This window comes from Labrus mixtus, chromosome 23 (assembly GCF_963584025.1).
Source record: "Labrus mixtus chromosome 23, fLabMix1.1, whole genome shotgun sequence".
Taxonomy (NCBI): domain Eukaryota; kingdom Metazoa; phylum Chordata; class Actinopteri; order Labriformes; family Labridae; genus Labrus; species Labrus mixtus.
This window is the reverse complement of record NC_083634.1, coordinates 10,329,836-10,356,483: the sequence shown is the minus strand read 5'-3', so window position 1 is coordinate 10,356,483 and position 26,648 is coordinate 10,329,836. Positions and strand designations below refer to the sequence as shown.

The 26,648-nt window shown below is 51.0% G+C and overlaps 1 pseudogene; it reads left to right on the top strand.

Moving 5' to 3' along the window:
• The first annotated feature begins 2,009 nt into the window (after positions 1-2,009).
• On the top strand, positions 2,010-5,255 carry LOC132958885 (transcription factor SPT20 homolog; annotated as a pseudogene).
• The last annotated feature ends 21,393 nt before the right edge of the window (positions 5,256-26,648 follow it).

The following is a 26,648-nucleotide window of genomic DNA, read 5'->3' as shown; positions in this document are numbered from 1 at the left end:
CACAGCAGCTAAAATAACAACCACAGCTTTTCCAACAACAACAACATCATCTCCAACAACCACAACTGCTCCAACAGTCACAACAGCTGCTCCAACAACAACTACATCTGCTCCAACAACCACCACAGCTGCTCCAACTACAACAAAAGCTGCTCCAACAACCACAGCAGCTCCAACAAAAACCACAGCTGCTCCTACAACCACGACAGCTGCTCCAACACCAACGACAGCTGGTCCAACAACAACAGCTGTTCCCACAACAACCTCACCTGCTCCAACAACAACCACAGCCGCTCCAACAACAACCACAGCAGCTCCAACAACGACAGCAGCTTTTCCAACCACAACCACAGCTGCTCCTACAACCATAACAACAGTTCCAACAACGACCACAGCAGCTCCAACAACAACCACAGCTGCTCCAAGAACAAGGACAGCAACTCAAACAACAACCATAGCAGCTCCAACAAAAACCACAGCTGCTCCAACAACCACAGCAGCTCCAACAACAACCACAGCCGCTCCAACAACAACCACAGCTGCTCCGACTACAACCACAGCTGCTCGAACAACCACAGCTGCTCCAACAACAACAGCTGCTCCTACAACCACGACAGCCGCTCAAACAACAATCACAGCATCTCCAACAACAACCACAGCAGTACCAACAACAACCGCAGCTCAGACAACAACCACAGCAGCTCCTACAACAACAACCACAGGAGCTCTAACAACAACCACAGCAGCTCCTACAACAACAACCACAGCAGCTCCAACAACAACCACAGCAGCTCCAACAACAACAACCACAGCAGCCCCACAAAGCACCGCAGCAGCTCCAACAACAACCACATCTGCTCCAACAACAACCACAGCTGCTCCAACAACCACAGCTGCTCCAACAACAACAGCTGCTCCTACAACCACGACAGCCGCTCAGACAATGACGACAACAGCTCCAACAACAACCACAGCCGCTCCAACAACAACCACAGCTGCTCCGACTACAACCACAGCTGCTCCAACAACCACAGCTGCTCCAACAACAACAGCTGCTCCTACAACCACGACAGCCGCTCAAACAACGACTACAGCTGCTTCAACAACTACAGCTGCTCCTACAACCACGCCAACAGCAGCTCTAACAACAACCACAGCAGCTCCTACAACAACAACCACAGCAGCTCCAACAACAACAACCACAGCAGCTCTAACAACTACCAAAGCAGCTCCTACAACAACAGCAGTTCAGACAATGACCACAGCTGCTCCAACAACAACCACAGCAGCTCCAACAACAACAACAACCACAGCAGACCCACAAAGCACCGCAGCAGCTCCAACAACAACCACAGCTGCTCCAACAACAACCGCAGCAGCTCCAACAACAACCACAGCAGCTCCAACAACAACCACAGCCGCTCCAACAACAACCACAGCAGTTCCAACAACGGCAACAGCAGCTAAAACAACAAGCACAGCTGTTCCAACCACAACCACAGCTGCTCCAACAACCACAGCTGCTCCTACAATCATACCAACAGTTCCAACAGTGACCACAGCTGCTCCAACAACCACAGCTTTTCCAACAACAACATCAGCTCCAACAACCACAACTGCTCCAACAGCCACAACAGCTGCTCCAACAATCACAGCAGCTCCAACAACAACCACAGCTGCTCCAACAACAACCAATGCAAATCCAACAAAGATGACAGCAGCTCCAACAACAACCGCAGCTGCTCCAACTACAACAAAAGCTGCTCCTACAACCACGACAGCTGCTCCAACAACAACGACAGCTGCTCCAACAACCACACCTGCTCCAACAACAACCTCAGCCGCTCCAACAACAACCACAGCTGCTCTGACTACAACCACAGCTGCTCCAACAACCACAGCTGCTCCAACAACAACGGCTGCTCCTACAACCACGACAGCCGCTCAAACGACTACAGCTGCTTCAACAACAACAGCTGCTCCTACAACCACGACAACAGCTCCAACAACAATCACAGCAGCTCCAACAACAACCACAGCAGTACCAACAACAACAGCAGCTCAGACAACAACCACAGCAGCTCCTACAACCATAACAACAGTTCCAACAATGACCACAGCTGCTCCAACAACCACAGCTTTTCCAACAACAACATCAGCTCCAACAACCACAACTGCTCCAACAGCCACAACAGCTGCTCCAACAACAACTTCAGCTGCCCCTACAACAACCACAGCTGCTCCAACAACAACCACAGCTGCTCCAACTACAACAAAAGCTGCTCCTACAACCACAACTGCTCCAACAGCCACAACAGCTGCTCCAACAACAACTTCAGCTGCCCCTACAACCACGACAGCTGCTCCAACACCAACCACTGCAGCTCTAACAACAACAACAGCAGCTTCAACCACAACCACCTCGGCTCCAACAACAACCACATCAGCTCTAACAACCACAGCTGCTCCAACAACAACCACAGCAGTAGCTCCAACTACAACAAAAGCTGCTCAAACAACAACCACAGCTGCTCCAACAACCTCAGCTGCTCCAACAACAACAGCTGCTCCTACAACCATGACAGCAGATCCAACAACAACCACAGCAGCTCCAACAACAATCACAGCAGCTCCAACAACAACCACAGCTGCTCCAACTACAACCACAGCTGCTCCAACACCGACAGCTGCTCCTACAACCACGACAACAGCTCCAACAACAATCACAGCAGCTCCAACAACAACAACAGCAGTACCAACAACAACAGCAGCTCAGACAACAACCACAGCAGCTCCTACAACAACAACCACAGCTGCTCCAACAACAACCACAGCTGCTCCTACAATGACTGCAGCTCCAACAACAACCACAGCAGCTCCTACAACAACAACCACAGCAGCTCTAACGACTACCACAGCAGCTCCTACAACAACAGCAGTTCAGACAATGACCACAGCTGCTCCAACAACAACCACAGCAGCTCCAATAACAACCACAGCAGCTCCTACAACAACAGCAGCTCCAACAACGACGACAACTGCTCCAACTACGACCACAGCTGCTCCAACAACCACACCTGGTCCTATAACTATGACAGCAGCTCCAACAACAACAACCACAGCAGCCCCACAAAGCACCGCAGCAGCTCCAACAACAACCACAGCTGCTCCAACAAGAACCACAGCTTCTCCAACAACCACAGCTGCTCCAACAACAACAGCTGCTCCTACAACCACGACAGCCGCTCAGACAATGATGACAGCAGCTCCAACAACAACCACAGCAGCTCCAACAACAACCACAGCTGCTCCAACAACAGCTGCTCCTACAACCACGACAGCTGCTACAACAACAACAACCGCAGCTCCAACAACAACCACAGCTGCTCCAACAACCACAGCTGGTCCTACAACTATGACAGCAGCTCCAACAACAACAACCACAGCCAGAGAAACCACCACAGCAGCTTCAACTACAACAACAGCTGCTCCTACAACCACGACAGCAGCTCCAACAACAACCACAGCTGCTCCAATAACCACTGCAGCAGCTCCAACAGCCACAGCTGCTCCAACAACCACAGCTGGTCCTACAACAATGACAGCAGCTCCAACAACAACAACCACAGCCCGAGAAACCACCACAGCAGCTTCAACTACAACAACAGCTGCTCCTACAACCACGACAGCAACTCAAACAACAACCACAGCAGCTCCAACAACAACAGCAGTTCAGACAATGACCACAGCTGCTCCAACAACAACCACAGCAGCTCCAACAACAGCAGCTCCAACAACGACGACAGCTGCTCCAACTACGACCACAGCTGCTCCAACAACCACAGCTGGTCCTATAACTATGACAGCAGCTCCAACAACAACAACCACAGCAGCCCCACAAAGCACCGCAGCAGCTCCAACAACAACCACAGCTGCTCCAACAACAACCACAGCTGCTCCAACAACCACAGCAGCTCTAACAACTACCACAGCAGCTCCTCCAACAACAGCAGTTCAGACAATGACCACAGCTGCTCCAACAACAACCACAGCAGCTCCAACAACAACAGCAGCTCCAACAACGACGACAGCTGCTCCAACTACGACCACAGCTGCTCCAACAACCACAGCTGGTCCTATAACTATGACAGCAGCTCCAACAACAACAACCACAGCAGCCCCACAAAGCACCGCAGCAGCTCCAACAACAACCACAGCTGCTCCAACAACAACCACAGCTGCTCCAACAACCACAGCTGCTCCAACAACAACAGCTGCTCCTACAACCACGACAGCCGCTCAGACAATGATGACAGCAGCTCCAACAACAACCACAGCCGCTCCAACAACAACCACAGCAGCTCCAACAACGGCAACAGCAGCTAAAACAACAACCACAGCTGTTCCAACCACAACCACAGCTGCTCCAACAACCACAGCTGCTCCTACAATCATAACAACAGTTCCAACAATGACCACAGCTGCTCCAACAACCACAACTGCTCCAACAGCCACAACAGCTGCTCCAACAACAACTTCAGCTGCTCCTACAACAACCACAGCAGCTCCAACAACAACCACAGCTGCTCCAACAACAACCACAGCGGCTCCAAATACAACAAAAGCTGCTCCTACAACCACGACAGCTGCTCCAACACCAACGACAGCTGCTCCAACAACCACACCTGCTCCAACAACAACAGCTGTTCCCACAACAACCACAGCAGCTCCAACAGCGACAGCAGCTTTTCGAACCACAACCACAGCTGCTCCTACAACCATAACAACAGTTCCAACAACGACCACAGCAGCTCCTACAACAACAACAGCAGCTTCAACCACAACCACCCCGGCTCCAACAACAACCACAGCCGCTCCAACAACAACCACAGCAGCAGCTCCAACAACATCTAAAGCTGCTTCAACAACAAACACAGCTGCTCCAAATACTACAAAAGCTACTCCAACAACCACAGCTGCTCCTACAACTATGACAGCAGCTCCAACAACAACAACCACAACAGACCAACAAACCACCACAGCAGCTCCAACAACAACCACAGCAGTTCCAACAACAACCACAGCTGCTCCAACTACAACCACAGCTGCTCCAACAAGCACTGCAGCTCCAAGAACAACGACAGCAACTCAAACAACAACATCTGCTCCAACCACAACAAAAGCTGCTCAAACAACAACCACAGCAGCTCCAACAACAACCACAGCTGCTCCAATTACAACAAAAGCTGCTCAAACAACAACCACAGCTGCTTCTACGACAACCACAGCTACTCCAACACCAATAACAGCTGCTCCAACAAACTCAGCTGCTCCAACAACGACTACAGCTGCTCCAACAACAACAGCTGCTCCTACAACAACCACAGCTTCTCCTACAACAGCTGCTCCTACAACCACGACAGCTGCTCAAACAACAACCACAGCAGCTCCAACAACAACCACAGCTGCTCCAATTACAACAAAAGCTGCTCAAACAACAACCACAGCTGCTTCTACGACAACCAAAGCTACTCCAACACCAATAACAGCTGCTCCAACAAACTCAGCTGCTCCAACAACGACTACAGCTGCTCCAACAACAACAGCTGCTCCTACAACAACCACAGCTTCTCCTACAACAGCTGCTCCTACAACCACGACAGCAGCTCCAACAACAACAACCACAGCAGCCCCACAAAGTACCGCAGCAGCTCCAACAACAACCACAGCTGCTCGAACAACAACCACAGGTGCTCCAACAACCACAGCTGCTCCAACAACAACAGCTGCTCCTACAACCACGACAGCCGCTCAGACAATGATGACAGCAGCTCCAACAACAACCACAGCCGCTCCAACAACAACCACAGCAGCTCCAACAACGGCAACAGCAGCTAAAACAACAACCACAGCTGTTCCAACCACAACCACAGCTGCTCCAACAACCACAACTGCTCCAACAGCCACAACAGCTGCTCCAACAACAACTTCAGCTGCTCCTACAACAACCACAGCAGCTCCAACAACAACCACAGCTGCTCCAACAACAACCACAGCGGCTCTAACTACAACAAAAGCTGCTCCTACAACCACGACAGCTGCTCCAACACCAACGACAGCTGCTCCAACAACCACACCTGCTCCAACAACAACAGCTGTTCCCACAACAACCACAGCAGCTCCAACAACGACAGCAGCTTTTCGAACCACAACCACAGCTGCTCCTACAACCATAACAACAGTTCCAACAACGACCACAGCAGCTCCTACAACAACAACAGCAGCTTCAACCACAACCACCCCGGCTCCAACAACAACCACAGCCGCTCCAACAACAACCACAGCAGCAGCTCCAACAACAGCTAAAGCTGCTCCAACAAAAAACACAGCTGCTCCAAATACTACAAAAGCTACTCCAACAACCACAGCTGCTCCTACAACTATGACAGCAGCTCCAACAACAACAACCACAACAGACCAACAAACCACCACAGCAGCTCCAACAACAACCACAGCAGCTCCAACAACAACCACAGCTGCTCCAACTACAACCACAGCTGCTCCAACAAGCACTGCAGCTCCAAGAACAACGACAGCAACTCAAACAACAACATCTGCTCCAACCACAACAAAAGCTGCTCAAACAACAACCACAGCAGCTCCAACAACAACCACAGCTGCTCCAATTACAACAAAAGCTGCTCAAACAACAACCACAGCTGCTTCTACGACAACCACAGCTACTCCAACACCAATAACAGCTGCTCCAACAAACTCAGCTGCTCCAACAACGACTACAGCTGCTCCAACAACAACAGCTGCTCCAACACCAACCACAGCTGCTCCTACAACCATGACAGCTGCTCCAACAACCACACCTGCTCCAACAACGACCACAGCAGCTCCTACAACAACAACAGCAGCTTCAACCACAACCACCCCGGCTCCAACAACAACCACAGCCGCTCCAACAACAACTAAAGCGGCTCCAACAACAACTAAAGCTGCTCCAACAACAACCACAGCAGTTCCAACAACAAACACAGCAGCTCCAACTACAACCACAGCAGCTACAACAACAACAACCACAGCTCCAACAACAACCAAAGCAGATCCAACACCAACCACAGCAGCTCCAACAACCACAGCTGCTCCTACAACTACCACAGCTGCTCCAACACCAATGACAGCTGCTCCAACAACAACCTCAGCTGCTCCAACAACAACAGCTGCTCCTACAACCATGACAGCAGCTCCAACAACAACCACAGCAGCTCCAACAACAACCACAGCAGCTCCAACTACAACCACAGCTGCTCCAACACCAACAACTGCAGCTCAAACAACAACCACAGCTGATCCAACAACCACAGCTGATCCAACAACCACAGCAGCTCCAACAGCCACAACAGCAGCTCCAACAACAACCACAGCTGCCCCAACTACAACCACAGCTGCTCCAACAACCACAGCTGCTCCTACAACTATGACAGCAGCTCCAACAACAACAACCACAGCAGCTCCACATACCACCGCAGCAGCTCCAACAACAACAACAGCAGCTCCAACAACAACCACAGCAGCTCCAACAGCCACAGCTGCTCCAACAACCACAGCTGGTCCTACAACAATGACAGCAGCTCCAACAACAACAACCACAGCCCGAGAAACCACCACAGCAGCTTCAACTACAACAACAGCTGCTTCTACAACCACGACAGCAACTCAAACAACAACCACAGCAGCTCCAACAACAACCACAGCTGCTCAAACAACAACCACAGCTGTTCCAACAACAACCACAGCTGATCCAACAGCCACAACAGCAGCTCCAACAACAACCACAGCAGCTCCAACAACGACGACAGCAGCTCCAACAACAACCACAGCTGCTCCAACTATAACCACAACTCCTACAACAACAACCACAGCTGCTCCAACACCAACGACAGCTGCTTCAACAACCACAACTGCTCCAACACCAACGACAACTGCTCCAACAACAACCACAGCACCTAAAATAACAACCACAGCTTTTCCAACAACAACATCAGCTCCAACAACCACAACAGCTGCTCCTACAACAACCACAGCAGCTCCAACAACAACCACAGCTGCTCCAACTACAACAAAAGCTGCTCCAACAACCACAGCAGCTCCAACAAGAACCACAGCTGCTCCTACAACGACGACAGCTGCTCCAACACCAACGACAGCTGCTCCAACACCAACGACAACTGCTCCAACAACCACACCTGCTCCAACAACAACCACAGCAGCTCCTACAACAACAACAGCAGCTTCAACCACAACCACCCCGGCTCCAACAACAACCACAGCCGCTCCAAAAACAACTAAAGCTGCTCCAACAACAACTAAAGCTGCTCCAACACCAACCACAGCAGCTCCTACAACCACAGTAGCTCCAACAACTACCACAGCTGCTCCAACTGCAACAAAAGCTGCTCCAACAACCACAGCTGCTCCTACAACTACCACAGCTACTCCAACACCAATGACAGCTGCTCCAACAACCTCAGCTGCTCCAACAACAACCTCAGCTGCTCCAACAACAACAGCTGCTCCTACAACCATGACATCAGCTCCAACAACAACCACAGCAGCTCCAACAACAACCACAGCAGCTCCAACTACAACCACAGCTGCTCCAACACCAACAACTGCAGCTCAAACAACAACTACAGCTGATCCAACAACCACAGCTGATCCAACAACCACAGCAGCTCCAACAGCCACAACAGCAGCTCCAACAACAACCACAGCTGCCCCAACTACAACCACAGCTGCTCCAACAACCATAGCTGCTCCTACAACTATGACAGCAGCTCCAACAACAACAACCACAGCAGACCCACAAACCACCGCAGCAGCTCCAACAACAACCACAGCTGCTCCTACAACCACTACAGCAGCTCCAACACCAACGACAACTGCTCCAACAACAACCACAGCACCTAAAATAACAACCACAGCTTTTCCAACAACAACATCAGCTCCAACAACCACAACAGCTGCTCCTACAACAACCACAGCAGCTCCAACAACAACCACAGCTGCTCCAACTACAACAAAAGCTGCTCCAACAACCACAGCAGCTCCAACAAGAACCACAGCTGCTCCTACAACGACGACAGCTGCTCCAACACCAACGACAGCTGCTCCAACACCAACGACAACTGCTCCAACAACCACACCTGCTCCAACAACAACCACAGCAGCTCCTACAACAACAACAGCAGCTTCAACCACAACCACCCCGGCTCCAACAACAACCACAGCCGCTCCAAAAACAACTAAAGCTGCTCCAACAACAACTAAAGCTGCTCCAACACCAACCACAGCAGCTCCTACAACCACAGTAGCTCCAACAACTACCACAGCTGCTCCAACTGCAACAAAAGCTGCTCCAACAACCACAGCTGCTCCTACAACTACCACAGCTGCTCCAACACCAATGACAGCTGCTCCAACAACCTCAGCTGCTCCAACAACAACCTCAGCTGCTCCAACAACAACAGCTGCTCCTACAACCATGACATCAGCTCCAACAACAACCACAGCAGCTCCAACAACAACCAAAGCAGCTCCAACTACAACCACAGCTGCTCCAACACCAACAACTGCAGCTCAAACAACAACTACAGCTGATCCAACAACCACAGCTGATCCAACAACCACAGCAGCTCCAACAGCCACAACAGCAGCTCCAACAACAACCACAGCTGCCCCAACTACAACCACAGCTGCTCCAACAACCATAGCTGCTCCTACAACTATGACAGCAGCTCCAACAACAACAACCACAGCAGACCCACAAACCACCGCAGCAGCTCCAACAACGACCACAGCTGCTCCTACAACCACTACAGCAGCTCCAACACCAACGACAACTGCTCCAACAACAACCACAGCACCTAAAATAACAACCACAGCTTTTCCAACAACAACATCAGCTCCAACAACCACAACAGCTGCTCCTACAACAACCACAGCAGCTCCAACAACAACCACAGCTGCTCCAACTACAACAAAAGCTGCTCCAACAACCACAGCAGCTCCAACAAGAACCACAGCTGCTCCTACAACGACGACAGCTGCTCCAACACCAACGACAGCTGCTCCAACACCAACGACAACTGCTCCAACAACCACACCTGCTCCAACAACAACCACAGCAGCTCCTACAACAACAACAGCAGCTTCAACCACAACCACCCCGGCTCCAACAACAACCACAGCCGCTCCAAAAACAACTAAAGCTGCTCCAACAACAACTAAAGCTGCTCCAACACCAACCACAGCAGCTCCTACAACCACAGTAGCTCCAACAACTACCACAGCTGCTCCAACTGCAACAAAAGCTGCTCCAACAACCACAGCTGCTCCTACAACTACCACAGCTGCTCCAACACCAATGACAGCTGCTCCAACAACCTCAGCTGCTCCAACAACAACTTCAGCTGCTCCAACAACAACAGCTGCTCCTACAACCATGACATCAGCTCCAACAACAACCACAGCAGCTCCAACAACAACCACAGCAGCTCCAACTACAACCACAGCTGCTCCAACACCAACAACTGCAGCTCAAACAACAACTACAGCTGATCCAACAACCACAGCTGATCCAACAACCACAGCAGCTCCAACAGCCACAACAGCAGCTCCAACAACAACCACAGCTGCCCCAACTACAACCACAGCTGCTCCAACAACCATAGCTGCTCCTACAACTATGACAGCAGCTCCAACAACAACAACCACAGCAGACCCACAAACCACCGCAGCAGCTCCAACAACAACCACAGCTGCTCCTACAACCACTACAGCAGCTCCAACAATGTCGACAGCAGCTCAAACAACAACCACAGCTGCTCCAACTACAACCACAGCTGCTCCAACCACAACCGCTCCAACTACAACCACAGCAGCTCCAACAACAACCACAGCCGCTCCAACTACAACCACAGCTGCTCCAACAACAACCACAGCCGCTCCAACTACAACCACAGCAGCTCCAACAACAACAGCTGCTCCTAAAACCACGACAGCTGCTCCAACACCAACGACAGCTGTTCCAACAACAAAAGCTGCTCCTACAACCACGACAGCTGCTCCAACACCAACGACAGCTGTTCCAACAACCAAAGCTGCTCCAACACCAATGACAGCTGCTCCAACAACCACTGCAGCTCCAACAACAACCACAGCCTCTCCAACAACAACCACATCAGCTCCAACAACCACAACTGCTCCAACAGCCACAACAGCCACTCCAACAACAACTACAGCTGCTCCAACAACAACCACAGCAGCTCCAACAACAACCACAGCTGCTCCAACTACCACAAAAGCTGCTCCAATAACCACAGCTGCTCTTACAACTATGACAGCAGCTCCAACAACAACAAACACAGCAGCCCCACAAACCACCACAGCAGCTCCAACAACAACCACAGCTGCTCCAACAACCACAGCTGCTCCTACAACCACGACAGCAGCTCCAACAACAACGACAGCAACTCAAACAACAACCACAGCTGCTCCAACCACAACCACAGCAGCTCCAACAACCACGACAGCAGCTCCAACAACAACGACAGCAACTCAAACAACAACCACAACTTCTCCAACAACGACGACATCAGCTCCAACAACAACCACAGCTGCTCCAACAACAACCATATCTGCTCCAATTACAACCACAGCTGCTCCAACAACAACCACAGCTGCTCCAACTACAACCACAGCTGCTCCAACAACAACCATATCTGCTCCAATTACAACCACAGCTGCTCCAACAACAACCACAGCTGCTCCAACTACAACCACAGCTGCTCCAACAACAACCATATCTGCTCCAATTACAAACACAGCCGCTCCAACTACAACCACAGCAGCTCCAACAACAACAGCTGCTCCTACAACCACGACAGCTGCTCCAACACCAACGACAGCTGTTCCAACACCATCCACAGCTGCTCAATCAACCAAAGCTGCTCGTACAACTATGACAGCTGCTCCAATTAAAACAGCTGCTCCATCAACAACAGCTGCTCCTACAACCACGACAGCAGCTCCAACAACATCGACAGCAGCTCCAACAACATCGACAGCTACTCCAACAACAACCACAGCTGCTCCAACAACCACAGCTGCTCTTACAACTATGACAGCAGCTCCAACAACAACAAACACAGCAGCTTCAACAACAACCACAGCTGCTCCAATGCCAACGACAGCTGCTCCAACAACCACAGCTGCTCGAACCACAACCACAGCAGCTCCCACGACAACCACAGCTTCTCCCACAACTACCACTACAGCTCCAACAACAGCCACAGCTGCTCCAACAACAACCACTGCAGCTCCTACAACCACGACAGCAGCTCCAACAACAACCACAGCAGCTCCAACAACAACCACAGCTGCTCCAACAACCACTGCAGCTCCAAGAACAACGACAGCAACTCAAACAACAACAACAGCAGCTCCAAAAATGACGACGGCAGCTCCAACAACAACCATAACTCCTCCAACAACAGCCACAGCTGCTCCAACAACAACCACTGCAGCTCCTACAACCACGACAGCAGCTCCAACAACAACCACAGCAGCTCCAACAACAATCACAGCAGCTCCAACAACCACTGCAGCTCCAAGAACAACGACAGCAACTCAAACAACAACCACAGCTGCTCCAACCACAACCACAGCAGCTCCCACGACAACCACAGCTTCTCCAAGAACTTCCACTGCAGCTCCAACAACAGCCACAGCTGCTCCAACAACAACCACAAAAGTTCCATCAACAGCCACAGCTGCTCCAACAACAACCACAGCAGCTCCCACGACAACCATAACTGATCCAACAACAACCAGTGCAGCTCCAACGACAACCACAACTTCTCCAACAACGACGACAGCAGCTCCAACTACAACCACAGCAGCTCCAAAAACAACAACAGCAGCTCCAAAAATGACGACGGCAGCTCAAACAACAACCACTGCAGCTCCTACAACCACGACAGCAGCTCCAACAACAACCACAGCAGCTCCAACAACAACCACAGCTGCTCCAACTACAACCACAGCAGCTCCAACAACCACTGCAGCTTCAAGAACAACGACAGCAACTCAAACAACAACCACAGCTGCTCCAACCACAACCACAGCAGCTCCCACGACAACCACAGCTTTTCCCACAACTACCACTGCAGCTCCAACAACAGCCACAGCTGCTCCAACAACAACCACTGCAGCTCCAACTACAACCACAGCTGCTCCAACCACAACCACAGCAGCTCCCACGACAACCATAGCTTCTCCCACAACTACCACTGCAGCTCCTACTACAACCACAGCAGCTCCAACAACAACAGCAGCTCCAAAAATGACGACGGCAGCTCCAACAACAACCATAACTGCTCCAAGAACAACCACTGCAGCTCCAACCATAACCACAGCAGCTCCAACAACAACAACAGCAACTCCAAAAATGACGACGGCAGCTCCAACAACAGCCACAGCTGCTCCAACAACAACCACAGCTACTACAACAACAACAACAGCAGCTCAAACAACAACAGCAGCTCCAACAACAACCACAGCTACTACAACAACAACAGCAGCTGGTCCAACAACCACAGCATCTCCAACAACAACCACAGCAGCTCCAACAACCACTGCAGCTCCAAGAACAACGACAGCAACTCAAACAACAACCACAGCTGCTCCAACCACAACCACAGCAGCTCCCACGACAACCACAGCTTCTCCAAGAACTACCACTGCAGCTCCAACAACAGCCACAGCTGCTCCAAAAACAACCACAAAAGTTCCAACAACAGCCACAGCAGCTCCCACGACAACCATAACTGATCCAACAACAACCAGTGCAGCTCCAACGACAACCACAACTTCTCCAACAACGACGACAGCAGCTCCAACTACAACCACAGCAGCTCCAAAAACAACAAGAGCAGCTCCAAAAATGACGACGGCAGCTCAAACAACAACCATAACTGCTCCAACAACAACCACTGCAGGTCCAACTACAGCCACAGCTGCTCCAACAACAACCACAAAAGCTCCAACTACAACCACAGCTGCTCCAACCACAACCACAGCAGCTCCCACGACAACCACAGCTTCTCCCACAACTACCACTGCAGCTCCAACTACAACCAAAGCAGCTCCAACAACAACAGCAGCTCCAAAAATGACGACGGCAGCTCCAACAACAACCATAACTGCTCCAACAACAACCACTGCAGCTACAACAACAACCATAACTGCTCCAACAACAACAGCTGCTCCCCCAACCACTACAACAGCTCCAACAACAACCAGTGCAGCTCCAACGACAACCACAACTTCTCCAACAACGACGACAGCAGCTCCAACTACAACCACAGCAGCTCCAACAACAACAACAGCAGCTCCAAAAATGACGACGGCAGCTCAAACAACAACCATAACTGCTCCAACAACAACCACTGCAGCTCCAACTACAACCACAGTAGCTCCAACAACAACCACATCTGCTCCAATTACAAACACAACTGCTCCAACAACAACCACAGCAGCTCCAACAACAACAGCTGCTCCTACAACCACGACAGCTGCTCCAACACCAACGACAGCTGTTCCAACACCATCCACAGCTGCTCAATCAACCAAAGCTGATCCTACAACTACGACAGCTGCTCCAATTAAAACAGCTGCTCCAACAACAACCACTGCAGCTCCTACAACCACGACAGCAGCTCCAACAACAACCACAGCAGCTCCAACAACAACCACAGCTGCTCCAACTACAACCACAGCAGCTCCAACAACCACTGCAGCTTCAAGAACAACGACAGCAACTCAAACAACAACCACAGCTGCTCCAACCACAACCACAGCAGCTCCCACGACAACCATAGCTTCTCCCACAACTACCACTGCAGCTCCTACTACAACCACAGCAGCTACAACAACAACAACAGCAGCTCCAAAAATGACGACGGCAGCTCCAACAACAACCATAACTGCTCCAACAACAACCACTGCAGCTGCAACCATAACCACAGCAGCTCCAACAACAACAACAGCAGCTCCAAAAATGACGATGGCAGCTCCAACAACAGCCACAGCTGCTCCAACAACAACCACAGCTACTACAACAACAACAACAGCAGCTCAAACAACAACAGCAGCTCCAACAACAACCACAGCTACTACAACAACAACAGCAGCTGGTCCAACAACCACAGCTGCTCCAACAACTACCACTGCAGCTCCAACAACAAACACAGCTGCTCCTACAACAACCACAGCTGCTCCAACCACAACCACAGCTGCTCCAACACCAACGACAGATGCTCCAACAACCAAAGCTGCTCCAACAACCACAGCTGCTCCAATACCAAACACATCTGCTCCAACAACAACAACAACAACCACAGCCGCTCCAACAACAACCACAGGAGCTCCAACAACAACAGCATCTCCAACAACAACCACAACTGCTCCAACCCCAAAGACAGCTGCTCCAACAACAACCTCAGCTGCTCCAACAACAACAGCTGTTCCTACAACCATGACAGCAGCTCCAACAACAACCATAGCAGCTCCAACAACAACCACAGCAGCTCCAACTACAACCACAGCTGCTCCAACACCAACAAATGCAGCTCAAACAACAACTACAGCTGATCCAACAACCACAGCTGATCCAACAACCACAGCAGCTCCAACAGCCACAACAGCAGCTCCAACAACAACCACAGCTGCCCCAACTACAACCACAGCTGCTCCAACAACCACAGCTGCTCCTACAACTATGACAGCAGCTCCAACAACAACAACCACAGCAGACCCACATACCACCGCAGCAGCTCCAACAACAACAACAGCAGCTCCAATAACCACTGCAGCAGCTCCAACAGCCACAGCTGCTCCAACAACCACAGCTGGTCCTACAACAATGACAGCAGCTCCAACAACAACAACCACAGCCCGAGAAACCACCACAGCAGCTTCAACTACAACAACAGCTGCTCCTACAACCACGACAGCAACTCAAACAACAACCACAGCAGCTCCAACAACAACCACAGCTGCTCAAACAACAACCACAGCTGTTCCAACAACAACCACAGCTGATCCAACAGCCACAACAGCAGCTCCTACAACAACCACAGCAGCTCCAACAACGACGACAGCAGCTCCAACAACAACCACAGCTGCTCCAACTATAACCACAACTCCAACAACAACAACCACAGCTGCTCCAACACCAACGACAGCTGCTTCAACAACCACAGCTGCTCCAACACCAACGACAACTGCTCCAACAACAACCACAGCAGCTAAAATAAGAACCACAGCTTTTCCAACAACAACATCAGCTCCAACAACCACAGCAGCTCCAACAACAACCACAGCTGCTCCAACTACAACAAAAGCTGCTCCTACAACCACGACAGCTGCTCAAACACCAACGACAGCTGCTCCAACACCAACGACAACTGCTCCAACAACCACACCTGCTCCAACAACGACCACAGCAGCTCCTACAACAACAACAGCAGCTTCAACCACAACCACCCCGGATCCAACAACAACCACAGCCGCTCCAACAACAACTAAAGCTGCTCCAACAACAACTAAAGCTGCTCCAACAACAACCACAGCAGTTCCAACAACAAACACAGCAGCTCCAACTACAACCACAGGAGCTCCAACAACAACAACCGCAGCTCCAACAACAACCAAAGCAGATCCAACACCAACCACAGCAGCTCCTACAACCACAGTAGCTCCAACAACAACCACAGCTGCTCCAACTACAACAAAAGCTGCTCCAACAACCACAGCTGCTCCTACAACTACCACAGCTGCTCCAACACCAATGACAGCTGCTCCAACAACAACAGCTGCTCCTACAACCATGACAGCAGCTCCAACAACAACCACAGCAGCTCCAACAACAACCACAGCAGCTCCAACTACAACCACAGCTGCTCCAACACCAACAACTGCAGCTCAAACAACAACTACAGCTGATCCAACAACCATAGCTGATCCAACAACCACAGCAGCTCCAACAGCCACAACAGCAGCTCCAACAACAACCACAGCTGCCCCAACTACAACCACAGCTGCTCCAATAACCACAGCTGCTCTTACAAATATGACAGCAGCTCCAACAACAACAAACACAGCAGCCCCACAAACCACCACAACAGCTCCAACAACAACCACAGCTGCTCCAACTACAACCACAGCTGCTCCAACAACAACCATATCTGCTCCAATTACAACCACAGCTGCTCCAACAACAACCACAGCTGCTCCAACTACAACCACAGCTGCTCCAACAACAACCATATCTGCTCCAATTACAAACACAGCCGCTCCAACTACAACCACAGCAGCTCCAACAACAACAGCTGCTCCTACAACCACGACAGCTGCTCCAACACCAACGACAGCTGTTCCAACACCATCCACAGCTGCTCAATCAACCAAAGCTGCTCGTACAACTATGACAGCTGCTCCAATTAAAACAGCTGCTCCATCAACAACAGCTGCTCCTACAACCACGACAGCAGCTCCAACAACATCGACAGCAGCTCAAACAACAACCACAGGTACTCCAACAACAACCACAGCTGCTCCAACAACCACAGCTGCTCTTACAACTATGACAGCAGCTCCAACAACAACAAACACAGCAGCTTCAACAACAACCACAGCTGCTCCAATGCCAACGACAGCTGCTCCAACAACCACAGCTGCTCGAACCACAACCACAGCAGCTCCCACGACAACCACAGATTCTCCCACAACTACCACAACAGCTCCAACAACAGCCACAGCTGCTCCAACAACAACCACTGCAGCTCCTACAACCACGACAGCAGCTCCAACAACAACCACAGCAGCTCCAACAACAACCACAGCAGCTCCAACAACCACTGCAGCTCCAAGAACAACGACAGCAACTCAAACAACAACCACAGCTGCTCCAACCACAACCACAGCAGCTCCCACGACAACCACAGCTTCTCCAAGAACTACCACTGCAGCTCCAACAACAGCCACAGCTGCTCCAACAACAACCACAAAAGTTCCAACAACAGCCACAGCTGCTCCAACAACAACCACAGCAGCTCCCACGACAACCATAACTGATCCAACAACAACCAGTCCAGCTCCAACGACAACCACAACTTCTCCAACAACGACGACAGCAGCTCCAACTACAACCACAGCAGCTCCAAAAACAACAACAGCAGCTCCAAAAATGACGACGGCAGCTCAAACAACAACCATAACTGCTCCAACAACAACCACTGCAGCTCCAACTACAGCCACAGCTGCTCCAACAACAACCACAAAAGCTCCAACTACAACCACAGCTGCTCCAACCACAACCACAGCAGCTCCCACGACAACCACAGCTTCTCCCACAACTACCACTGCAGCTCCAACTACAACCAAAGCAGCTCCAACAACAACAACAGCAGCTCCAAAAATGACGACGGCAGCTCCAACAACAACCATAACTGCTCCAACAACAACCACTGCAGCTCCAACAACAACCATAACTGCTCCAACAACAACAGCTGCTCCCCCAACCACTACAACAGCTCCAACAACAACCAGTGCAGCTCCAACGACAACCACAACTTCTCCAACAACGACGACAGCAGCTCCAACTACAACCACAGCAGCTCCAACAACAACCACATCTGCTCCAATTGCAAACACAACTGCTCCAACAACAACCACAGCAACTCCAACAACAACAGCTGCTCCTACAACCACGACAGCTGCTCCAACACCAACGACAGCTGTTCCAACACCATCCACAGCTGCTCAGTCAACCAAAGCTGCTCCTACAACTATGACAGCTGCTCCAATTAAAACAGCTGCTCCAACAACAACCACTGCAGCTCCTACAACCACGACAGCAGCTCCAACAACAACCACAGCAGCTCCAACAACAACCACAGCTGCTCCAACTACAACCACAGCAGCTCCAACAACCACTGCAGCTTCAAGAACAACGACAGCAACTCAAACAACAACCACAGCTGCTCCAACCACAACCACAGCAGCTCCCACGACAACCACAGCTTGTCCCACAACTACCACTGCAGCTCCAACAACAGCCACAGCTGCTCCAACAACAACCACTGCAGCTCCAACTACAACCACAGCTGCTCCAACCACAACCACAGCAGCTCCCACGACAACCATAGCTTCTCCCACAACTACCACTGCAGCTCCTACTACAACCACAGCAGCTCCAACAACAACAGCAGCTCCAAAAATGACGACGGCAGCTCAAACAACAACCATAACTGCTCCAACAACAACCACTGCAGCTCCAACTACAACCACAGTAGCTCCAACAACAACCACATCTGCTCCAATTGCAAACACAACTGCTCCAACAACAACCACAGCAGCTCCAACAACAACAGCTGCTCCTACAACCACGACAGCTGCTCCAACACCAACGACAGCTGTTCCAACACCATCCACAGCTGCTCAATCAACCAAAGCTGCTCCTACAACTATGACAGCTGCTCCAATTAAAACAGCTGCTCCAACAACAACCACTGCAGCTCCTACAACCACGACAGCAGCTCCAACAACAACCACAGCAGCTCCAACAACAACCACAGCTGCTCCAACTACAACCACAGCAGCTCCAACAACCACTGCAGCTTCAAGAACAACGACAGCAACTCAAACAACAACCACAGCTGCTCCAACCACAACCACAGCAGCTCCCACGACAACCACAGCTTGTCCCACAACTACCACTGCAGCTCCAACAACAGCCACAGCTGCTCCAACAACAACCACTGCAGCTCCAACTACAACCACAGCTGCTCCAACCACAACCACAGCAGCTCCCACGACAACCATAGCTTCTCCCACAACTACCACTGTAGCTCCTACTACAACCACAGCAGCTCCAACAACAACAGCAGCTCCAAAAATGACGACGGCAGCTCCAACAACAACCATAACTGCTCCAATACCAAACACATCTGCTCCAACAACAACAACAACAACCACAGCCGCTCCAACAACAACCACAGGAGCTCCAACAACAACAGCATCTCCAACAACAACCACAGCAGCTCAAACAACGTCCACAGCATCTCCAGCAACAACCACAACTGCTCCAACCCCAAAGACAGCTACTCCTACAACCATGACAGCAGCTCCTACAGCCACAACTGCAGCTCAATCAACAACAACAGCTGCTCCTACAACCACTACAGCAGCTCCAACAACATCCACTGCAGCTCCAACGACAACCACAACTTCTCCAACAACTACCACTGCAGCTCCAACAACCACCACAGCAGCTCCAACAACAACCACTGCAGCTCCAACAACAGCTACAGCTGCTCCAACCATCACAGCTGCTCCCACAACCATAACAGCAGCTCCAACAACAACAACAGCTTCTCCTACAACCATGACAGCAGCTCCAACAACGTCGACAGCAGCTCCAACAACATCCACTTCTGCTCCAACAACAACCACGGCTGCTCCAACTACAACCACAGCTGCTGCTACAACAACCACAGCTGCTCAAACAACCACAGCAGCTCCAACAACAACCACAGCAGCTCCAACAACCACCGCTGCTCCTACAACAACCACAGCAGCTCCTACAGCCACAACAGCAGCTCAAACAACCACAGCAGCTCCTACAGCCACAACAGCAGCTCAATCAACAACCACAGCTGCTCCAACCACAACCACAGCTGCTCCAACACCAACGACAGCTGCTCAAACAACCACAGCAGCTCCAACAACAACGACAGCAGCTCCAACAACCACCGCTGCTCCTACAACAACCACAGCAGCTCAATCAACAACCACAGCTGCTCCAACCACAACCACAGCTGCTCCAACACCAACGACAGATGCTCCAACAACCACAGCTGCTCTAACAACGACGACAGGAGCTCCAACAACAACCACAACTGCTCCAGCAACAACAGCTGCTGCTACAACCACTACAGAACCTCCAACAACAACCACTGCAGCTCCAAAAACAACAACAGATGCTCCAACAACAACCACAGCAGCTCCAACGGCAACAACCACAGCAGACTCACAAACCACCACAGCAGCTCCAGCAACAACCACAACTGCTCCAACAACAGCCACAGCTGCTCCAACAACAACCATTGCAGCTCCAACAACGACCACAACAGCTCCAACAACAATGACAGCTGTTCCAACAACAACTATACCGGCTCCAACGACAACCACAGCTGCTCCTACAATCACAACTGCTCCAACTACAACCACAGCAACTCCAACGGCAACAACCACAGCAGCCTCACAAACCACCACAGCAGCTCCAGCAAGAACCACAACTGCTCCAACACCAACGACAGCTGCTTCAAGAACCACAGCTGCTCCAACAGCAACAGCAATAGCTGCTCCTACAACCATGACAGCCGCTCCAACAACAAGAACAGCAGCAGATCCAACAACAACCACAAGTGCTGCAACAATAACCACTGCTACTCCAACAACAACAACAGCATCTCCAACAACAACCACAGCCGCTCCAACAACCACGACAGCTGCTTCAACAACAACAACAGCAGCTCCATCAAATAAAGCAGCAGCTCCAACAACAACCACAGTTGCTCCTACATCAAAAACAGCAGCTCCAACAACATCCACTTCTGCTCCAACAACAACCACGGCTGCTCCAACTACAACCACAGCTGCTGCTACAACAACCACAGCTGCTCAAACAACCACAGCAGCTCCTACAGCCACAACAGCAGCTCAATCAACAACCACAGCTGCTCCAACCACAACCACAGCTGCTCCAACACCAACGACAGATGCTCCAACAACCACAGCTGCTCTAACAACGACGACAGGAGCTCCAACAACAACCACAACTGCTCCAGCAACAACAGCTGCTGCTACAACCACTACAGAACCTCCAACAACAACCACTGCAGCTCCAAAAACAACAACACATGCTCCAACAAAAACCACAGCAGCTCCAACGGCAACAACCACAGCAGACTCACAAACCACCACAGCAGCTCCAGCAACAACCACAACTGCTCCAACACCAACGACAGCTGCTCCAACCCCAACGACAGCTGCTCCTACAACCACGACACCCGCTCCAACAACGACGACAGCAGCTCCAACAACAACCACACCTGCTCCAACAACCATGACAGCAGCTCATACAGCCACAACTGCAGCTCAATCAACAACAACAGCTGCTCTTACAACCACTACAACAGCTCCAACAACATCCACTGCAGCTCCAACAACAACCACAACTTCTCCAACAACCACCACAGCCGCTCCAACAACAACCGCATCCGCTCCAACAACAACCACAACTTCTCCAACAACTACAGCTGCTCCCACAACCATATCAGCAGTTCCAACAACAACCATACCAGCTTTAACAACAACAACAGCAGCTCCTACAACAACAACAACAGCAGCTCCAACAACAACCACACCGACTCCAACAACGACAACAGTCGCTCCAACAATTACAGCTGCTCCAACCACAACCACAGCTGTTCCTACAACAACAACAACAGCAACTCCAACAACAACCACAACTGCTCCAACAACAACCACTGCAGCTCCCACGACAACCACATTTTCTACAAAAACTACCACTGCTGCTCCAACAACAACCACAGCAGCTCCAACAACAACAGCTGCTCCTACAACCACGACAGCTGCTCCAACAACAACGACAGCTGTTCCAACAACAACTATACCGGCTCCAACGACAACCACAGCTGCTCCTACAACAACCACAGCTGCTCCTACAACCACAACAGCAGCTCCAACAACCACCGCTGCTCCTACAACAACCACAGCAGCTCCTACAGCCACAACAGCAGCTCAATCAACATCCACACCTGCTCCAACCACAACCACAGCTGCTCCAACAACCACAGCTGCTCCAACAACCACAGCTGCTCCTACAACCACGACAACAGCTCCAACAATGACGACAGCAGATCCAACAACAACCACATCTGCTTCTAGAACTATAACAGCAGCTCCAACAACAACCACTGCAGCTCCAACAACAACAGCTGCTTCAACAATCACAACTGCTCCAACAACAACTACAGCTGTTCCAACAACAACCACAGCTGCTCCAACAACCATGACAGCAGCTCCAACAACAACTACAGCTGCTCCAACAACAACCACAGCAGCAGCTCCAACAACAACTAAAGCTACTCCAACAACAACCACTGCAGCTCCAACAACAACAGCTGCTTCAACAATCACAACTGCTCCAACTACAACCACAGCAACTCCAACGGCAACAACCACAGCAGCCTCACAAACCACCACAGCAGCTCCAGCAACAACCACAACTGCTCCAACACCAACGACAGCTGCTTCAAGAACCACAGCTGCTCCAACTGCAACAGCAATAGCTGCTCCTACAACCATGACAGCCGCTCCAACAACAAGAACAGCAGCAGCTCCAACAACAACCACAAGTGCTGCAACAATAACCACTGCTACTCCAACAACAACAACAACAGCATCTCCAACAACAACCACAGCCGCTCCAACAACCACGACAGCTGCTTCAACAACAACAACAGCAGCTCCATCAAATAAAGCAGCAGCTCCAACAACAACCACAGTTGCTCCTACATCAAAAACAGCAGCTCAAACAACCACCACAGATGCTCCAACAACAACAACAACAACAACAACCACGGCCTCTCCAACAACAACCACAGCAGCTACAACAACGACAACAGCAGCAGCTCCAACAACAACCACAGCAGCTCAAACAACATCCACTGTTGCTCCAACAACAAGAACAGCAGCAGCTCCAACAATAACCACTGCTACTCCAACAACAACAACAACCACAGCCGCTTCAACAACAACAACAACAACAACAACAACAACAACAACCACGGCCTCTCCAACAACAACCACAGTAGCTCCAACAACCTCCACAGCTGCTTCAACAACCACAGCCGCTCCAACAACAACAACCACGGCCTCTCAAACAACAACAGCAGCAGCTCCAACAACAACCACAGCAGCTCCAACAATAAACACAGCAGCCCCACAAACCACCACAGCAGCTTCAACAACAACCACAACTGCTCCAACACCAACGACAGCTGCTCCAACAACCACAGCATCTCCAACAACAACAACAGCTTCTCCAACACTAACCACAGCAGCTGCAACAACAATCACAGCAGCTCCAACAACAACGACAGCTGTTCCAACTACAACCACAGCTGCTCCAACAACCACAAATGCTCCATCAACAACAACAGCAGCTCCAACAACAACAACAACAGCTCAAACAACCTCCACTGCTCCTCCAACAACAACCACAGGAGCTCCAACAACAGCTGCTCCAACAACGACGACAAATGCTCCAACACCAACAATAGCAGCTCGAACAATAACAACAGCAGCTCAAACAACGACGACAGGTGCTCCAACACCAACAATAGCTGCTCCAACAACAAAAACAGCATCTCAAAAAACATCCACTGCTGCTCCAACAACAAGAACAGCAGCAGCTCCAACAACGACCACAAGTGCTCCAACAATAACCACTACTACTCCAACAACAACAACAGCAACTCCAACAACAACAACAGCCGCTCCAACAACAACCACAGCCGCTCCAACAACAACCACAGTTGCTCCTACGACAAAAACAGCAGCTCAAACAACCTCCACAGATGCTCCAACAACAGCATCGCCAACAACAACCACAGCATCCCCAACAACAACCACAGCTTCTCCAAAACTAACCACAGCAGCTCCTACAACAACAGCTGCTCCAACTACAACCACAGCTGCTCCAACAAAAACAGCTGCTCCATCAACAACTGCTGCTCCTACAACCACGACATCAGCTCCAACATCGTCGACAGCAGCTCCAACAACAACCACAGCAGCTCCATCAAATAAAGCAGCAGCTCCAACAACGACCACAAGTGCTCCAACAACAACCACAGGAGCTCCAGAAACAGTAGCTCCAACAACAACCACAGTTGCTCCTACATCAAAAACAGCAGCTCAAACAACCACCACAGATGCTCCAACAACAACAACAAAAACAACCACAGCCGCTCCAACAACAACAACCACGGCCTCTCAAACAACAACAGCAGCAGCTCCAACAACAACCACAGCAGCTCCAACAACAACCACAGCAGCCCCACAAACCACCACAGCAGCTTCAACAACAACCACAACTGCTCCAACACTAACCACAGCAGCTGCAACAACAATCACAGCAGCTCCAACAACAACGACAGCTGTTCCAACTACAACCACAGATGCTCCTACAACCACGACAACAGCTCCAACAACAACCACTGCAGCTCCAACAACAACCACGGCCTCTCCAACAACAACCACAGGAGCTCCAACAACAACATCAGCTCAAACAACAACCACAGCAGCTCCAACAACAACAGCAGAAGCTCCAACAACAACCACGGCCTCTCCAACAACAACCACGACCTCTCCTACAACAACCACTGGAGCTCCAACAACCACAGCCGCTCCAACAACAACCACGGACTCTCCAACAACAATCACAGCAGCTCCGACAACAACGACAGCTGTTCAAACTACAACCACAGATGCTCCTACAACCACGAAAACAGCTCCAACAACAACCACGGCCTCTCCAACAACAACCACAGCCGCTCCAACAACAACCACGGCCTCTCCAACAACAACCACAGGAGCTCCAACAACAACAGCAGCTCAAACAACAACCACAGCAGCTCCAACAACAACAGCAGAAGCTCCAACAACAACCACGGCCTCTCCAACAACAACCACGACCTCTCCTACAACAACCACTGGAGCTCCAACAACCACAGCCGCTCCAACAACAACCACGGACTCTCCAACAACAATCACAGCAGCTCCGACAACAACGACAGCTGTTCCAACTACAACCACAGATGCTCCTACAACCACGAAAACAGCTCCAACAACAACCACGGCCTCTCCAACAACAACCACAGCCGCTCCAACAACAACCACGGCCTCTCCAACAACAACCACAGGAGCTCCAACAACAACAGCAGCTCAAACAACAACCACAGCAGCTCCAACAACAACAGCAGAAGCTCCAACAACAACCACGGCCTCTCCAACAACAACCACGACCTCTCCTACAACAACCACTGGAGCTCCAACAACCACAGCCGCTCCAACAACAACCACGGCCTCTCCAACAACAATCACAGCAGCTCCAACAACAACGACAGCTGTTCCAACTACAACCACAGATGCTCCTACAACCACGAAAACAGCTCCAACAACCACAGCCGCTCCAACAACAACCACGGCCTCTCCAACAACAACCACGGCCTCTCCAACAACAATCACTGGAGCTCCAACAACCACAGCCGCTCCAACAACTACCACGGCCTCTCCAACGACAACCACAGATGCTCCAACAACAGCATCTCCAACAACAAACAAAGCAGCTCAAACAAACACCACATATGCTCCATCAACAACAACAGCAGCTCCAACAACAACCACAGGAGCTCCAACAACAA